Source organism: Poecile atricapillus, chromosome 1 (genome assembly GCF_030490865.1).
Source record: "Poecile atricapillus isolate bPoeAtr1 chromosome 1, bPoeAtr1.hap1, whole genome shotgun sequence".
Classification (NCBI taxonomy): Eukaryota; Metazoa; Chordata; class Aves; order Passeriformes; family Paridae; genus Poecile; species Poecile atricapillus.
In genome coordinates, this window is record NC_081249.1 from 155,140,857 (window position 1) to 155,160,791 (window position 19,935).

A 19,935-nucleotide genomic window follows, 5' to 3' on the forward strand; every position below is an offset into this window, starting at 1 on the left:
TGGTGGAAAGGAAGTTTTCCCCTGGATGAAAGTCTACATTTCAGGATGACAGCCTTCAACCACTGGGTGTGCATTGAGTTTGAAATTTTGCTTGCATTTAACTCAATGTAAACTTCATACGTGTTTATCTAAAAGGAAAATAGGTTCTTCTAGAGCCACTCCAAACACAAGGAAATAGTGCTGAGTATGTGTTGCAATAACCTTGCCCTTTTTATATTTTAGTGAGGTGAAATGCTTTGGAAAATGTTCTGTGAAGCACATGTTCAATTATTTCAGTTTATGTGTAATTTTAATGAATGTGTCAAGTTATGTGGCTCAAGTTAGCATGATGAATCAGAGCCTATGAATGTTGTAAATAGAAGGTTCCCTGAAATTCTGGAACTGACAATTTCAATTACACAGGAAAAGGAAAGGAAAAATGCTGACAAATAGGTCAAAACAACTCCAACAGAGGCTCTTCAGTAAGAGCAGGAAAAGGGAAAGTTGATCAGGAAGAGTGTATCCAAAACCTGTAAAATGCCTGCAAAAATATACTCCTGGCAGAACAAAAATAGCTGGTGGCGGAAGAGAAATACAAAAATTAATGGACCAAAGCTGTGCATATTATGGTAGAGACTTACAGAAAAAGCTGTAAAACTGCACTTCCTTTCCCTTCTGTTCTCCACTTTCTGTCCTTCCTCCCCTCTTCCCCATCCAGTGTTTAAAATATGTATTTGAAAACAAAATATTGAAAATAAATTTGTAATTAACTGTAAATTGAAATAGAGCTATGGTACCAATTACAAATGAAGCTCCTTGACTTCAACACGCCACTTGCCTGTCCATGAGGAAGATGAGCTGACCATGGTCAAAATTTAGAGAACAACTCAGTGCCCAAACACAGATGGGCTGCTGGCACTTTTGCTGCCCAAGAATATCCCACCTGGGCTGTAGTTACCCCTCCTGGAGCCCTTTGGTCTCCTTCAGGATCTGCCATCCCTGTGCCACTGGCTTAAGTACCCCAGCATGACTCAGGGGCCTAAAAGGCCAGGATGAGGCACCTAAACTGCACCCTAAATTCACTCATCATGATTTTATCCAGCATATTTGTGCTATTGACAACCAGTTTCAATGAATGGCCAAAAGCTGCATGTAATGAATAATCATGCATCTGTGCTAAAAGGTCAACAGTGGGAAAATGTACAGCTGAAACGGTAATTTTGTTTTTACCGTGTCCACATAGTAAAATTTAGCAGATCTGCATACACTGGTCTATTTAGTGTAATTTAATGCTGCTTCAATGAATATTATACATGGTTCTTATGTCCCAATATCTCAAATTTCAACTTGGAGAAAAAAAAATTGCAAGCGGAGAATGTCTCTTTACTAATTACAAGAAGATACTTAGAGCTGAGGACAATCACTGAAACCCTCAAGGTACCAGGTTGTTTGGGTCAATATCAAATGCTAAACTATGGTCAATATCAAATGTTAAACTATGTTGTACAGACAGAGAGCTGTAATGCAGACACTACTGTGTTATTAAAATTCTGGGAAGTAATAAACTGGCACTGGAAGTGTAAAGGAAAAAAAGCAGTAATGTGGAACGGCCCCTTATTCAGGAAACTTTGAAAATGTGCAGCCATAATAGCTGTGGTGAAGCTCCCTTAAATGAGGCCTTGGTATGCTGTGGAATAAAGTCAAAATAGGAGATTGTGGCATTCCAAGTCATACTGAATAAATGCATACACTGGGCCAAACTGTGATCTTACTCATGAGCGGAACATTTTTTCCCCTTTTCAATTAAAAAAAAAAAAAAAAAAAAAAGAGCTGAGAACACTTTAAGATACAGGACACAAATGTGTAATTATTCTTGGCTAACATGGTAGCTGTTGATCATTTAATGAAACCATAATTACCATATAATGGCAGGGTATTTATACGACAGATTACTACATTATTACAGGGTAAGTGTGTGATTATTCCTGTCCTCAAAATCAGAATAAAAACACATGGAAGTAGAAAAATAAGTTGAAAAAAGAGAGAAAAAAAAATCTGAATTTCCTGATGCCACTCCCATATTGTTACTCTCTCTGCACCTCAATCACACAGCGATGGCAGTGGCCAGCAGCATTCGTGATGAAGCCAAATCTCCTCAGGAAACCCATGGCATAGCACAGCAGATCATAAGGCTCTTTGCCAAATGGCTACAGCTCTAGGCTTCATTGTACTCATAGTTCAACTGACTCAACAGCAATTTGGTTGCTGGTCTCTTGTCCTCAGAAGACACCATACTACTGCTTGTTTAGAGGCACTGTATGCATGGCGGATGTAAAAAATTGCACCGAGAGTTCCTTAACTCCCATTTCTATGCCTTTGGGCAAGAACAGTGAACTAATGTGGGTTTCAAAGTAATACCAGTTTTGTCCTGGGAGGATGAGTTTAATTTGCAAGAGCTGAGCACTATTTGCTATGGTTTGATTTCAGTCAACTCTGCTGGTGCTCACTGGTGAAATTTTGACCACTTAGTAAGGAGTGATTTAAATTGTGGGAAAATACTTAAATGATTCGATTTATGGGGGAAAATGTGATGACAAGTTTTGAACTTAAAAAGTTACAGAGTATTATAAGCTGAATACAGTCCATCTCAACGTTTATGAACAGGATGGTAACTTTCCATGTGGGATGCAAAAATCAAATTGTAAACCCAGCTGATCCACTGATTCCCCAAGCCCTACGTGGATGCTAAAAGAGCTATGCAATCATGTGCTTCACATGAAATTTGCCTCTGCATCTTCATGGTGCTACTTCAGCTGTGTGGGAGAAGGTGGCCAGCACTGCCTGTTTCCAAAAAGCACTTGCTGAGCCAATATTCTAAGATAGCAGTTATTGTAAATGAAAGACTTTGGCTCTGAATAATAACTTCTGAATTTGGCGGAATTCTTAAATCTGAGTTTCCTAGATTTTTATCCAAGAAGCAGTATATTATTGTAGCTCTTTTTAGTCCTTGGTAATTTATTTCCTTTTTTCTTCTTGAAGTTCTTTAGCGTGGGGGAAAATGGACTTAGGTAAAAGCCACATGCTGTTATGTTTGCTCAGGGTTTATCCCGTAGGTCTGCAAAAGAAATACAGGTTGGAAGAAAAAAAGAATTCGGAGACACTAAGAAATCAGTCTGTGTGTATTTATTTAGAAGTTAGGAGTAATTGCAGTACCTTTGTAAATAGCTTCCTTAATAAACTGGTTATTACTCCAAATGGTCAGTGATTGCTCATAACTCACTGCTGCTAGGTTACTTCTCTCTGCACAGAAAAAAAACCCCACTGTGGTCCTTAACAGAATTGTTCATGCAAGATGCTGGTGGGAAATCAGTTATGTCAGAACCTAAGCCAGCTCTCCCTGAAGCCAAATGGAGCCCCAGTAAACTCCCAACAAGCACCAGCATTCATTCTTGAAAGACAACAGGTAGGGAGATGATGTGTGTTGCCTGGGAGAGTAATGACTTCTGTAAACTGTTTCACACGAATTCAGTGTTGTGCCTTTTGTGAACTACACCTCACATTTACTCTAGATGAAAAATAATGAATGAAAGAAGCTTTATGTACTCTCTGCTTCTGGTCTCTCTGTAGTACAGGCTGCCTCTGCCTCCACTGTGTTTTTAGAATTATAAATAATTAAAATATATTGTTCAAACACCTTTATAGTAGAACCTATAGATCAAATGGAAATAAAGTCAGTATTAGGAAGGTCTAAATTCAGGAAATTGAAGTGTTAACATTTTTGCCTATGTGGTGTTCTTCATAAAGTTTACTCTTATAAAGATAAATGTAGCTAGAAACTGAGTAATTTTAATGTTTTTCAGATTAGTTGTATTTATGAAATCTTGTCATCAGGTTCTGGTTCCAGTGGACATCAAAAACTAAGACATTCAGCAGCAGAACATGAATAATCCTGTGCTTCTTCTTTTGGGAATAGTGATGTTTCGATTATTAACATTTCCATTACAAAAAAAAAAAACAAAAACCCAAGCTATTTTCATCAAATACAGTTTTTTAAAAAGTCTCAATCATTCCACAGGACATGAGAAAACACTTGCCCTCTTTACCAACCTGCCTTAAGCCTAACATTAAGCTTTTAAGAAATCTTCCAGCAATTAAATCATATGTTACTATGGAAATCCATTACAGCCACTATAAAGTTGTGATCAAGGACCCAATCCTTTCTCATACAATAAAATTTCAGTGATTTTGACCTGAATCAGAACAACTTCAATCAAGTCTCATGAGGATGTGCTTTAAAATACAGTTGAAAAAAAATTGCAATTACTTCTTATAAATATGTACTATTTTTCAGGTATTGTTACTTGCACATCTTCTTTCTCATCCATTTCTAAGTAAAGCTCATATATTAGCCATTTTATTATCAGATTCTACTGGAAAAAAAAAAACCAAAAAAACAAAACCAGAGGCTCAGGAAATTTTCTCTGAATTTTCTCTGAAAATAAGTCAACTTCCAGGGTTTCAAATTCTGGCAAGCTAACTTCTCCAAGGTCTCGTAAAAATTCTGGGCTGTTATCTCCATATGCCTGATAGAAATTTTTTTTTTTTTTTTGTGATCATAATTAAAACCGTCTGTCCTTTCTCTGTGACTTCAGGAGAATGGCAATGAATCACAAGAGCTCTAAAACAGATAGAAGGATAGAGGCTGAGGTTAGCAGCTCAGAATCACTTAATCTGCCATATTTCATCCACAGAAATATAGATCCAAGACACTGCCTCCTAATTCAAGCAACTTCAGAATAAGTCACCATGGCAGAAGGTTGTCTCACAGTCATCACAGGGAGACAGAGGTAGTCCTGGGTTTGGATTGAAGCATAAAGAGATGAAAAATAAACCAATTTACCTGATATGGAACATCACTATCTCTTAACACTAGCTTTATCTCTTGCATTACCTGTTAGAACCATCCAGGAATGTTTTCAGCAATCTATTTTTTTGAAATAAGAGTGTGTGAAAAGTGAAATAAATTCATGAAGCACAAAAATGACACTGAAACCAGTACTACAGTCTTATCAAGTCAAGAAACACTTAACCTCCAAAATATAATTTAGAAAATTAATTCATGATGTTTTCATATTCTGTAGTATTTGACACTGCTTTTTCTTTCTTACACCTTGGTATCCGTTCTCCAAATTTAATTGTTTTCCTGCATTTTTTTGGAGAAATTTTCTGTTTTAAGACTTCTTTGTAATTTAGAAGCAGGTTGCTCGCTAGGTGGGTCACTTCCCCCTTTCCTAGAGGCATTGTCTCCTTCCCTCTAAATAAGAATGAATTTCAGCAACAAATTGATCTGATCTCAGAACAGGAGATCTGGAAGATACAATCTTAACGAAAGTCTTAATAAGTTAATCGCATTCATGAGGATCTTTTACTTTGGTAACCTGTTGCTCAGGGCAGAAACACTGAACGTTTGACATGGTCCTTTGAAGTTCAGACCCTCCCCGATGAGTCAATTTCTTATGCAAAACTAAACAAACAGTCATGTGCTCTGCTCCCATCATTCTCAGACTGTAAATAGTCACCAGCTTTGGCTCCCAAATTCAGGAGAAAAGGTTGAGTGTCATGTGAGAAAGACAGCATATGTCTGAAGCATCAATATGCTGGCTGCCTACTGAGACTTGATGACCTTGGCACTCACTGAAGTTCAGAAAATCAAGTATCTCTGAAGATCTAAAACTTAGGTAGTATCACTTTTTATTTTCTAAAAGAGTAGGGTACATAAAACTATTTAAGAACCTGGATCTAAGCACTCCATGAGGTAAAGCCTTTTAAGAACAATAAGGTTTGCTGATCAGAGAGTCTGGTTTTCTATCAAAGTGTGCAGTGCTGTCCTAATAAAACAAAACATACAACTACCATGAAACAAATACTCTAAAAGGAGCAGATGCATTCCAGGTATCATTCTTTTGAAATCAGCAGAAGAGATGAAATTAGAATCAACCTTCTTAGGGAAAAATCTTTTATTTTTAATAAATAATATTTGTACAGCATATAGTCATTTTGAAAGTCTTTTTTATCAAATTTATTTTGATTTCATGAAAACATGTACAGCTGTTAATATAAGCAGGTGTATCAGTCCAATTTCCTACTAAGCGTTCTTTTTGTTAGTTTTCTTTATTTTCTTTTTTAGTTTCCTGCTTTATCATTCAGCAGGTTTGCACTGTATTCCTGTACATATTTGGTTTGGTGCCCAGAAATGTATTATTTTAACAGGGCTATTCATTAAAAGTTATTACTTTACAGGGGTTCTATCATGCATACCTAATTATATATATGCCCTTCTATGATGAACACTGTGATATAGTTACCATAAATGATTTTTCTTTTTGGGGTTTATCATCTCTGCCATTTCAAGTCACATTGATTTGACTAATCCTGGCATCTAACTTCCTAACTTCAATTATTTTTTCAAAAGGTAGTAAACTGTCAAAATATATTTTTTATTCTTTGTTTTCAGTAACATCAATCTTTCAGAAACTATTTGGACTGTGACTTGTCCTCTCTTTATGTTCTCCAAGGAAGAAGCAGGCATAGCTGCTAACACACAGAATTTGCCTTGGCCAAAACAAGTTAGCCAATTTTCAGTGACCTGCCCAGGACTGATTGTGATGCTTTGTCAAAATCATTTTTGATTACCACATGTTTCAGTAACTCCATGAACAGAGGTTTCTTAATATCTCCAGATGTACAATATAGGTTGGAATTTTTTTCTCTTTCTTAAGACTTTGAAAAAGTTTTAAATGACCAATTATATGATGAAAGCAATCTAAGGGGATGTTTAAGATGAAAAGGTAAAAAGAATGGTATTTCCTTGCAACTACCTGTTTCTATGAATCTGCATCACAAGGCCAAGCAAGAGCAGATAAAAATTCTTTACAGCCTTTGTGGAGAGCTGGCATTAAAAGAGAGCTGGAGAGTGTGAGCAGTGTAGCAGAGTATTGTACCAGTGTAGTTGGTCAGGAGCCAGCACTTCCAAGTGGACCTGAAAAGCATGCTATATGCTGCTGTGACTTTCAAGTCAAGAGAAAAATGTCTTCAGTACTGAGATATCTGATTTGTTTCCAGCAGCTAAGGCAGAATGAACAAAATCACCTATTAGACTTGAAGGAGACACAATATTCAGCATTTTGCTGCTTCATTCTTATCACTGCCCACCTGGAGTTTGGGAGGATAGATCTGAGACTTAATCTACAAACTGGTTTAGACTTTTTAAGTCCTATACTGCACATACTTTGTTTATCTCCTGTTATCCTATACCCATCAAAGTTGTTTTATGTCCTTTGTCCCTGTGTTGATGGGACATTAAGTAATACTTTCACTCCAGAGCTTCCACAATTACAGAATTATTCTCAGCTGCAAAGACATTAATGAATATAGAGACTTAAGCATCCAGTGAAACTTGAATTTTCTGTACTTATAATAAAAGAGTTTATATTATAATATTTAATTGATGGGAAATAGATCTAGAGCATAGAGAAAATTTTAGAATTGTGAAGGAAAAGAAAACCCAAGACATAAAACTGCACATCAATTATACAATACGTAATCACTTTGAACTATATATTACCTTCACATATCTAATTCATGCTTTTGTGTAATATTTTTCCATTGACACAGTTTTCTACTCTAACGTGATTATACAGTGGTGTTTGTAGAATGACAGAATCCAAGGAATGGTTAAGCAAAGGATGTCTCTCACTTGGGACTCACACAAAACGTAACAGCATCTAGCTGTGCATCTGCTGGTTCTACATAAGTTCCCCTAAATGTTTTAGAAGTTAACAGCAATTAAGTTTAAGTTGAAAAAAATGTTGAAGATTGCATTTCCTGATAAGTAGCTAAATTTATTCTCCATTAATCAAATGTTGCAAACCCTCTAAATCTTCACTAAAGAGAAGGTAGTTTTGCTCTCATTTCTTTAGTTTTCAGGGAGAGAGGCAGTGACTGTGTCTTTTTACAATTGCCACCCTCTGGATGAGACATCAGAGTCCTTTAGCCTGATTCTCATGACCATCTAGCAAAAGCAAGAGCTCAAGGCACTGTTTGAAGAGTATAGGATATGGGACATCTTTCCTAACACTTCTCTCTTGAACACATGCTGTATGTGATCTGTCCCATTCAGTGGTGTTGTGCAATTATCCTAAAAGCCTTGCTGCACTGGTTACCTCACCATTCCCCTGTGACACTGCCCTGGCGGGTTTTTTAATATGTTTTAATATGTTGTTTAATATGCTGTGTGAAAGTGATCTTGTACTTAATTGTTTCTTTTCACCACAAGATGAGGCTACATTGAATGTAACTGCACCTTGTGGGGTTAACTTTCTGTAGCCTGTTACCTCTGCCTTCAGTGACTTCACATAAAAAAATTAATCTCCACAACTCCAATGAGACTCCCTTCTGATAATACTGGCCCATTGACTACAATGAAACACTATTAAAAATACTCTCAATTCACTTCAATAGTAATTTTTAGCAGTATTTGCGTGGAATGCCACTCATTCCACTATCATACTTTCAAGACTGAATGTTCAAACACCTAATAAAGCCAAAAGCAAACATCACTATACTTCAGTGAAAACTTTTTCCTTGTGATTGTAGTTGACTTACTGATGGGCAGCACTGAATATTACCTCATAGGAAAGAAAGAAAGAAGCATGTTCCAGACTTTTTTCTGATCCTCTCCTATAAACTTGGTTTTGGGGGGTGCAGGGAAAAGATGAAAAACCCAGAATGACACATTAAAACCAAATGGATTAGCATTCCTCCTTAACCTTCATGAAACTCATATGAAAAGTTCAATGCCATATAAGTATGTATTTTGAGAATGCTTTTGGTTTTTCTTTGCTTGGTTTTGTGTGGAGTTGTTTTTTGGTTTTGCTTTTGTTTCATTTTGCACTTTTGTTTGGGTTTTTTGTTAGGTTTATTCTTTAGGAAAATGCAGAATTTTTTAAATTTCTTCCTTGAAATTAGACTGACAACGGAGATAATTGACAGAGGAGTAAGTTTGCTTTTGCTTCCTTGATTGAAATAGACTGCGTCTCCATTACTGAAATTCATGACTGAATCGGACTTATTGAAGATCAAACCACTATGCTGTACTAGAATGCTCTTCTTATTCTTGTTTTTTCAGAGGGAAAGTATTACCCAACCTTTTTTTCCTATCCATCCAGATCTCAGGTTTGTTCTCTGCTCAAGACATACACATGCATTCTGATATTAATGTATTAAAATTTGCTTTGTTTGAGCTCTTGGGAGTTTGTTATTCATTTGGATTTTTTTGTTCTAACCTCTGATTTAACTTGAAATCTATCCCTCTACATGCAAGACAATTTTGCCATTTTCCTTCAGAAGCCAGACAATTTATAGATGAGCTCAGACCAAATAAATCAGGCAAGATATATTTATAGGTACAATATACCATATATATTAATATATATTTTTAATCAACATCACACTGTCACTCTGCAGAAATAATTAGCTGTTAGGAAGGCAAAGACTGCTGCTACCCAAAGCAGACACTGCTGCTGGTACCCAGGCTAGGACACCAGAGCAGCCAGCGGTCAGTCAGCATACGGCTTGTGTCCACTAGTGATGAAGTGAGTCTTCTTTGTTCCCCTGCATTAATTCACTTGAATGATTGTGTAACTACAATCATCTTTAGATTGAGCGATTTCTCCACAAGAGAACATTTACAGTCATTCTGAACAAAGAAATAGCACGTTAACTTCAGTACTTGGTGGTGGGAAAAGGCATTGACTCATCTCTGGCTGCCCCGTTCCTCTTCTCACAGAATGAAGCCTCAGGAAATCCTCAGTTTTACTCTCCAAACAAGGACTGTATCTCAGACAATGCTCTCTATTTTGGGTTGACTAGAATTCTGAATACTTGGGCAAACCAGTGGCCTAACATTCCAAGTTAACAGGAGAGTCAAATTCTAGTACCTATGTATGATAATAAGGATTCAATCCTGGAATTCTTGTGAAAGGTTATTATCAATTTATCACCTTGCAGCATCACGGCTGGACCTAGTAACAAATCAGTAGGCATCTGCTTGCAAAATGATGTTATTTTTTAAATTATGGAATAATCTGTGTATCATAAAATGAAAAATATCAAAATAAAGTTCCTAATTGAAAAAATATTGTTTGGTATTTTTAAAGGTATATTCAAGTTACCATGTACAGCATATGTAGAGTATGTTTTAGTTTTCTTTTCTTTTTTTTTTCCTCAAATGCTTGTTTTCCTTGAAATCCATATCAAGGGATATTCTTTCAGGTTTTAAAGATCTTTCTAACTAACAGTGAAGACAGCAGATATTTTAAGGTCTATACATTAAATTAACTCCAGACATGTGTGATCCATAAACTAAACAGCACCATATGAATGCATCATGTACACAGTCTCCTACTGATATCAGGACTTACAAGGAAGACAGAATGATTGGCAATGTCAAGCATCATCTGTTATAACAATGATTTGAAGACTTTAGAGTCTCTCAAAAGTCAAATTATTTTGAATTATTCCCAGTCACAGACTCTTCTTCACCTAAAAAAGAAATGTAAAAGAGCAATGTTAGTGGAAGTAACAAGAATTCGTAAGAATATTCCAAAAGCTAAGAATACTGTTGCTACTTTTTAACTGAGTAATTCTTCTTATCTTCAGATATGCCAACTTTGAAGTATTATTAATGCAAACCATAAAAAGTGTAAGGTGTACAATGAGTTCAAGAAAAATCTTAACCTCTTTTTTTTTCTTCTTCAGGAGTTTGATATATCAGCTTTAGTAATTTTATTAATTCAAGACTTCCTTGCATATAATACCTTCTTTATTATGCAGATTTTCACCCTCTGTATTTATTTATAAGCTGAAAACAGTTGACTAAAACTGATTAGAATCAAAAATTCAGCCTAAGAAAGAGCAAAGCAACAGATACAGTACATTCTAGATAAAACTAGCCACTGTGCTTGGCTGGCATATAGGCAAGTTGTTATTGAATTGATGGCACAGAAAATAGCATGGACTGTTAGTAGCACTATTTTGTTGACTATTTGTGTTGACAAATTGTAACTTTTTAATGAATTACTGACTGCATTTGAATCTTAGAAGAATTACTGCTATATGACCAAAATATTCAAATTTTACTTCTACCTGTATGGTATCTTTTACCTCCATGTTGCTTAATTACTTTAGGAAAAAGTATTGATTTAGTTCAGTTAAAGGAAGAAATAAATAGCGATTATTGCATGTTGCAACTATAAATAAACTCTGACATTGTGCAGATGTTGTTGCTGCTGTAATACCTACTTGTACGGACACTGATATTTCTGCTTGTTCCATACTAAAAAAACAGACCTATATTAAATTTAACACTCTTGAAAATCTGTAGGAGGTTTTTTGCTGGAATAAAGAACACATTTCAAAAAAATTATAGTTTGCTGGAAGAGTTCCTCTTGCTTTTCCTTCTGTCACATGTATGGAGAAGAAATAGGCCATACCATCAATAAGTCATAATTTTCACCAACCTGTCCTATCATGGTATTAGTAAAATGCACTTTACCCCATATTGAGGAAAAAATAAATAAGTTATTTAAAGCATCTTTAATAAATTCTGAACTAGGAGAAATTATAATTTTCTTCTAGTAAATACCTATATATATCCAAATTACAGATATTCTGTGGCCAAATATATGTTGCCCCAAATGTACAATGAAGAGAATAGTGGCTTAGCTCTGTAATACCTAAAACATAAATTGACAATAAGAAAATCACAGTATCTGTTTCCTTCACAGAGTCCAGAAATTCTCAATCCAATATGTTGCCAATACCTAATTTTTTTGAGTCTCAAAAGTCACAAAGATGTTTTTTATGTTGTCCACTAAGTAATACAAAAATGAAATAACATTATACACTGGGAGTGAACAGTCAAGAATGTTAAGTAGCCTTCCTGAGTAGTTTCAAATGACTATTCAGCTTTACTCAGATACAAACTACAGTCTAGACCACTTTATGATAAAAAAAATACACTTTGAGGTGGTGAAAACACATACAGACAAAGAAGAAAAAAAGGGACTAATGCAACACATTCTAAATTTGGTACAATTTATGGCCAGTCAGTGTCCTACCCTATCTTTGAAAAGGAAAATTAAAATAAAGGTCTAGCAATGGGCTAAGATGTCCTCTGACCATTTGTTTTCCAGTTTTGCCAAAATTAAAGTGTCCAAGCAAAGATTTCTGAAGAGTGAAATGTACCTTCTCAGGTGCTGCAGGTAACAGTGGTAGTTATTTTCAATAGTTGCTATAGTATGGATAGCAACAATAGAAATGCAAGTAATGTGGATGGAGGTCTATCTTTGAAGGGAATAAAGCTTCCTCTTTAAGGTCTGTGATAGACTATATGAAAATACTAGGAAGGGTTGGTTGGTTTTTACCCAAGAGAAATTTGAAATTGAAAGAGTAAGATTTGATTTGTGCTTAAATTTTGAAGACCACCTGTGAGTATGCTTGATGCTTGAACTAAGGAAAAAAGGAACAGAAAAATGTGGACAATCATCTCCATGGGGCGAACTGAAACTGCAGAATAATAAATCATTATAAATAAGAATGGGACTCTGTTAGAGATTCCTATGCCTGGACAAAGATGCATTTTCAGACAGGCTAGCCTGCCTTCAAGTTTTTGACAGATATATACATCCTTATAAGTTTTAATTATTTTTGGAAAAACACTAAGACCAAATATCAAAGTATTTATTTCTGATTTTTATGTTTGCTTGAAGTCTCAGAAACTGTTAGCAGAGCCACAGATGTACATGGCTGCCCACCTGGGACAGCTACACAGGAATACAATGCACTGCCTTCAATGAGTAGAAAAATAATGCTGTATTGAAACAGAAAAAGCCTAACCCCACGAGTTTTGGAGAAGCATGGCTTTGAGGACCTAGCACAGCTTTAAACTGCACTGGATGTAGTTTGGACAGTAGGAGATAAGACACAGGCATGGGAATATTTTTGTTCCTTGCTGCATGACTCAGCAGACTGTTGAGTCTATGTTGGACTGTACTAGGCTTGTCTGAAAGAGCTCTGAGTGAAAGCTCCATGCTTCTTTCTCTGTATGCATCATTAATTTGGATTTGTTCATCAGAAAAAAAAAAAATAGGAGAAAAAGAGCATGTGTGGTTTCCATTCCTTCTGAATTAGAAGAGACTGACCACATACTAAGGGAAAGAGTAAGAATCCTTCTCTAAGAGCAGCCAAAAACCTTGAGCTACCTTTTGATCCTGCCTTTCCAGGACACACTAATAGGTGCTTCTGCAAATTATTTTGTTTAGGAGCACTGACTGAGGCTACAAATAAATATAAATACATAAATGAAAGCAAATAGTGTCTTGACTAGCCCTGTGTTTTTTTAAAGTTTCACTTATCTTATGGATGAACAGGACCAAAAATCTGAATGCGGTGGGAACACAAGATAATATGATGGCATTTCTTAGAAGCCCTGGATATTAAAATCACCTACTTTATTTTTTTTTTTTGACTTTTTCAAATAAGGTTTCTTATAAGGCTGTGTGGTATGAATGAGCTTTTTGGGGAGGTGGAAGTAGGAAAATTTAGTTGTGGTCTCCATTGTCCTCATTTGATGTCAGTGAAGTAGCAGATTACTTTGGAGGCATAAGGCTGACTCAAAGACATGGGAAATGAAAACACAGGTGCCTGGAGGAACATCACAGGTCTGCAGAAGCAGGTAGAGTCTGGAAAAATGAGCTGGCTGCCTCTCAGTCTGCTGGAGATGCTGGAAAATTTGGGGGTGATCAACACTGCAGAAAACCTCTGGTGATAACTCACTCACTCACTAATATTTAGGGCCAGAGTAAAGCATACAATACCTTGAGAGACTGACTTTAACACTGATGCTCCAGCCTTGGAAGTTGACCCGTCCTTTGTCATTACATGGTGGGCCAGAGGTGTTCCTTTGCTTTCACACAGAGAGTAAAATAAAAAAAAGCTGATGATAGGGAAGACATGATACTCCCTCCTGAGGCAGCTTCAGTGGTCAAAGCACAGCCTAGGAACATACTTTTGGGTACGTGAGCAAGGTATGAGCCTTTCCCTGCTGCAGATACTCCGTGCTCACAGGGCTCTCAGCTGCCGGTACCAATGAAGGAGATCCTCAGGCTGGCCTCAGACCCTCGCTGCACTCTCCCAGCGGCAGGGCAGTGTGCTAATCGCTGAGCCATTGGGATAGCCCTGTAGGGCATTCTTCTAATAGTTTTTCTAGTTCTTCCACTGATGTCCTTATACATCTTTTATGATTTCGATAGTGATGCTATGTTCCCCAGGCACTTTCCTTCTATCTTACTCTCTGCCTGCTTTTTTTTTTTTTTTTGAATACGGGGGGGAATGGGCTACCTTAACCTTGCCCTTCAGACCTAGCGAAACCTTTCAGAAAAGACATTTCCCTTATCCATTCTTCCAGCTATGAGTGCATGTCAAGGAATGGTGAAGTTGGAAAATATTTGAGTACTTTCATCTAAGTTGTAATGGTCTTTTTCCTGACTTCATGTTCTATTTAGAGCTTTCTCTTCTAAACAGATGAACAGACAGTTCTTTTGGATTTAAAATTAAATTCAGAATATTTTCTTTAAACTGCACTCGTTGCTTTTACAAAGGAATGAAAACAAAATGCAGCACGTGACGTATTTGAAAGAGAAAATTATGTTATCTTATATAGTTCTAGAAATAAACTGTATTTTTTTTAACTGTGGCTCTTCCCTAATGTGCACTGCTGATAAATAGTAAAAAGGAATTTTTTCCTAACTATATTTCTCTCACATTATACATACATAAATTCCTCTGGGAATAACTTGAGAAATATAACTTGAGATAGGAGGTAGCTGATATATGTGAGATATTAATATGAAAAATATTTTCACCGCTTGTATGTTATAAAGCTCTTGGAATATTACAGACAACAAAAGTATAGGTCAGTTACAGAATTTCCTTATCCCTGTTCTGCCCACAATTTTATTTTTTTTTTCCTGCAGGTCCATTTTCTCTTGTTTTCTTCTCATCTGTTATTTTCATTTTCCTTCTCATCTTTCATTCTCTATTATACAGGGCACCTTTTGAGGGGCTTCTTCTGCTTCCCACTGACGACACATACTGGCAGCAGCAACTGAATCATCAGTCAGTGAACACTTGTAGAGATGGTGAGTTGTAAAATAATAAATCGAATATTTAATACTTAGACAGAAGATGTGGACTTTATCTACACTTAATGGGTGGGGAGGCTGATTACTCATTCATAGCTACACCACTTGTGAATGATGAGGTCACCCCTATCTCAGGAAGATAAATGCCATATCCTGTTATGACATATTCCTTTTATATAAAATTAGTTCAATTTTCTCACTAGTGAGGAATCAGTATAACTAAAAAAAAAAAAATCACTTCAAGATAAAGGCATTTTTCTACTGTAATTCATTATATATCCTATTTTCATTTTAGTTCTGTTCTGTTTTGTTCTATCTTATCCTATTCTATGTATACTATTTTACTCTCTACCTAAATGATATCTGACTAAAGTGAAGCAAAAATTAGATGATACAATGAAGCTTTGTAGCATTCTCTCTCATACCTGTCACAGGCTCCTTCCAACAGCAGATAATGAAAATTCAAAGTCAAACCATTTAACTTTAAGTAAATGGAAATGAATTTCCAGAGAAGAGATATTTTTTCACCTGTGAAAGGAACAGTAGTACACCGACAATGCGAATAAAGATATAATATATAATTGTGATAGAGGGGTATATGAAAAGCATAAATATTAAATGTTATTGTATTACATATTGTCATGTGTTTTTAATTTTTTTTTTTGCTATGTTTTTGCCTGAGAGGAAGGTATATTGCACATTGTTAGAAACAGCAGTACTCTATTAAAATATTTCTTTGCTTAATCAATACTAAAGCAACTTGCAGCATATCTTGCAATAGTATATGGTATTGAGACAAAAACGATGTCACTCAGATGCCAGAAGCTGTCAATAATTTGAGCAAAATGAGAAATAAAGTAAATTAAAAATATTGGGGTTTATTCTCATCTCATTTATGCTACCATACTGCAGCAAATTAAGTTAAATCTATCATGGTATGTTGCAGCATTGGTGAAATATGTGGCAAATGGGGCTCACACTATTTAATATAGCACAGAGTATAAGCTTGATGATGAATATTTTCATCAGTGTGTAAAATAAGTCTCAGAAATTCCTACTGGATTTTACCACTGGTATTAATTTGGGGGAAATAAAAGATACAAACAATCAAAATGGAGTTTTCTTCAAATATGAGATAATAGTTTTTATTTGGCATCTTTTAAGAGCTATGACAAAGAAAATCCTTCTGTATTCTAGACATTCACAAACCTACCTTTGAATCCTGCCTATCTTCTAACATACAAAACTATTTGTCACAAAACTCCCCATGACTTAGTGGGTCTACTTGTGCAAGCAAAGTTATGAAGACCGAACTCTTAGTTGCATTAACGCTAAAGATATTAATCAATACTCATTAAAGATCTTATTAAATATTGAGAGATCCTGGATCTGTCTACATGGATGAAAAGCAGAGACTTTCAAGACTAAGCTGAAGCAGGCTTGGCTAAAGGCAGGCTCTCCCTCCTGGCTGTCTCTTTGAAATGTGAAAATCTGCTTAGAGTTGCCACTGTAGAGCAAAGAGTGACAATCAATGGATGGGGACTTCGACATGATTACATCCACTCTACTGCCTGGCCATACATTGACAGACAAAACTACTGTAATGGAGTGATCATTTGGAAAATGGCTACTGCCCACATTTAAATTCCTTTCCAGTGTTATTCCATAGCCAATTAGAGTGGTAGCCCAGCCTATATTCATGCCAGTCTTGTACTATAATGTAAGAAAAAGGAAAGGAGCAGCTCAGAAGTCTTTAATTATTCCTCCAGCCATTTATTGACCTGCTCTCTAAAGGCCATATAGGGGCCTTCATCTGCATGCAAAATTCCTATTGACATCACTGGGAGGGCCACAGGCAGATGGAGAGTACTTTGTAAACCTTCCATTTTAAATATGTTGTAGGAGAAAGGCACAGAATTTGCAGTCCTTTAAAAAAGTGAGAAGCTTTTTCTAATATTGGTCTTTAAACATGGAGTTCGAATAACAGTTTTCCTAGTACTAACAACCCCCCTCTTCTCTGCAAGCTATCTAACCTACACGTTTCTGTAAAGTCTTCATATTTAACACTCAAACAATTGATGTCCCTATAGTATAAACAGGATAGATAATGAATATAAGTGGGATAGAAAATTAATCCTACTTGCGAGGAAAGAGAGTCATAATTCACTTAGGCTTCTCAGCTCTTACGTTATGAGGTCTTCAGCTAACTCATGGGATCCATTCCACATCCCACAGATGCTCATTATGAATTCTTTTTATGTGCAACATGTGGGGACTAACCAGTTTCATATCTCCTGGTATTAGCCGCAATCCAAAGCATTTTGTATTAAAACAGAATGCAAACACAGATGCTGTTTAATAAAAAGGATTTGAATGCAGTCTCTGTTTTAACATAAAGTTGGTGTGTCTTAATTTGCTTTGAAACGGCAATGGGAAGAAAAGTCAAGATAAGAGGTATTTTTAGATTAGGAGCCAAGCTTTGACTCCAAAAAGCACGCAGTTACATGGGAAAAGGGGAGACTGGCCCAGGTGACCGCTCTGTTTCATGGAAGCAAAGGTTACAACGCCTTTGAAGCGAGGGGACAGCCTGGGACCTCTGCCCACTTCTGAGATGCTGCCGTAGCCTTTTCAACACTACACATATTCTGGAGCGTCACTACCTGTGCTCTGTCCCATGCAGCTCCTCTCGGTATGAGCCCCGGTTTCCTCAGAAACGAGTTAGCAGCACGGCTGCTGTTTGTGTAAGGTGCGCTAACGCAGCGTGTTACTTTCTGTTCTGGCTGTCGGCTCACTGGGCTGACGAAGAGTCCAGCCCTCTACAAGCACCACGCTTTTTTAGCTCCAGCAAGCAGCAGCTTGGGGCTCCAGGTCCGTGGTTTTAGAGGAGCCCCCAGACGTGAGGCGATCTGGCGGGACCCTTCTGCAGAAGGGAGTTTTTCTGCCGTTCCCCTGCTGCCTCTGACGGGGCAGAGCCGCTGTGCTCCCTCCGGGACCGGATCCTGGCCCCCACCGCAGCTGCGGGAGGAGGGAGCAGCCCGAGCAGCACCCGCCGAGCACCATGGCGAGAAGGGCTCGGCTCTCCGCGTCCCCTCCACCGCGGTTGCCCACCCCAAGGCCGAAGCAAGGCGAGGCGGCCACCTGGGCAAAGCGGAGGAGGGTCCGCCGCCGGCCCGCGCAACTTTCCGCGCTTCCTTCCCGGCGCCCGGCCCCGCGCAGCGCCGCTCCCGGCCGGACTCGGCGGCGGTGGCGGTGGCGGGCGGCCCCGGCCGGGCAGCGCCGCGTCCAGGGATCAGCGCTTGGCCGAGGCGGGTGAGGGCGAACCCGCCCGAGCGAGGCGGGGGCTGCGCGCAGCCCCGGGCGGCACAAAGGCACCGCGGAGCCGCTGCCGGTGCGCGCCGCACCCGGGGGGAGCCGTGCGAGGGCTCTGCGCAGCGCTCCGTCCTATAATTGATATGTTGAAGCAGCAATAGGGATCAGTGCGCGCATAGACAGCACACACCTTACAAGTTTGACTCGCAATAACATTGCTGCACACTAGGAGGGGAGGAGAGTCAGCTCCCTAGAATAAGGAACAAACTCTGCCTTTGCACAAAAGCGGCGCATTTCCTCGCTTGTGAAAACCGTCCCTTCATAGAGAGAAAGAAAAGAGACGGAGGGGGGGTGCGGGGTGCCTCTAGGAGAGCAAAAGCAAGTTACCAAGAGCGAGAACTTGTGCTGCAACAATCCTCCACTCTTCCTCTTCTCCTCAGGACTCTGGGAGCAGGGATATTCCTCCCCTTCCTCCCCCCCACCCGCCTTCCCACCCCCCGACCCCCCCGCACAGTTGGCGCTAGCCCAGACTGTGGTCAGCCGCCTTTATTATTACTTCATTGAGACAGAGAAATCCTCTAAGACTTGCATTTTGGGTGGAGGGTGGGGGGTGGAGGGACGAGAAGGAGGAGGGAAAAAAAGGCAACATTTGCTGCTCATCATTTTCACTGCACCGCTAAAGTAATTGCGCCCCCCTCTCTCCTCCCCGTCCCTCCTCAGCTTGGATTTTTCTCCTATATCTACAGCTCCAGTAGTATTAGACATACCTTTTTTTTTTTTTTTCCTTTTTTTTTTCTGTTTTTTTTTTTTTTTTTTTTTGGTAGCTCTGATATTCCACTTCGCTTCCCAAATCTTCACGCGTTGCATGTTTGCAATTCGGTAAATTCCACCCCCCACCCTTTACCCCTAGCCCCCCCAAACTCCTCAATCTCAGCCCAGCCGCTCACATCAAAGCGCCCGTCCTCACTCACAGTGGCCGCCACTCACTAATGGGATTGCAGTGTGCCTGGCTCTGCTGCTGCAGCCGCCGGAGGGAGAGTCGCTGCTGCTGCACCTCTTCGCCGACACTCGCCGGGTGCTGAGCCGCGGGGATGATCAGGATCTTCCCGGATTTCAGCGTGCAGGTGACGGCGGCGGCGGCCGGCGGGGCGGCCGGGGGGGTGCCGGCGGCGCCGGGCATGGGGCGAGCCGGCGCCGCGGCCAACGGCAACCCGCAAAACGTCCAGGGCATCACCTCCTACCAACAACGGTGAGCACCGAGTGGGAGAGGGGTGTGCGGCTCTCCTTGAGGCTCCCTCACTTGCTTTTTCTTTGTGCTTTTGTGTTTCTTTGTTTTCCTTTTTTTTTTTTTTTTTGATCTCTCCTTTCTGTTTGCTGGGGGGGG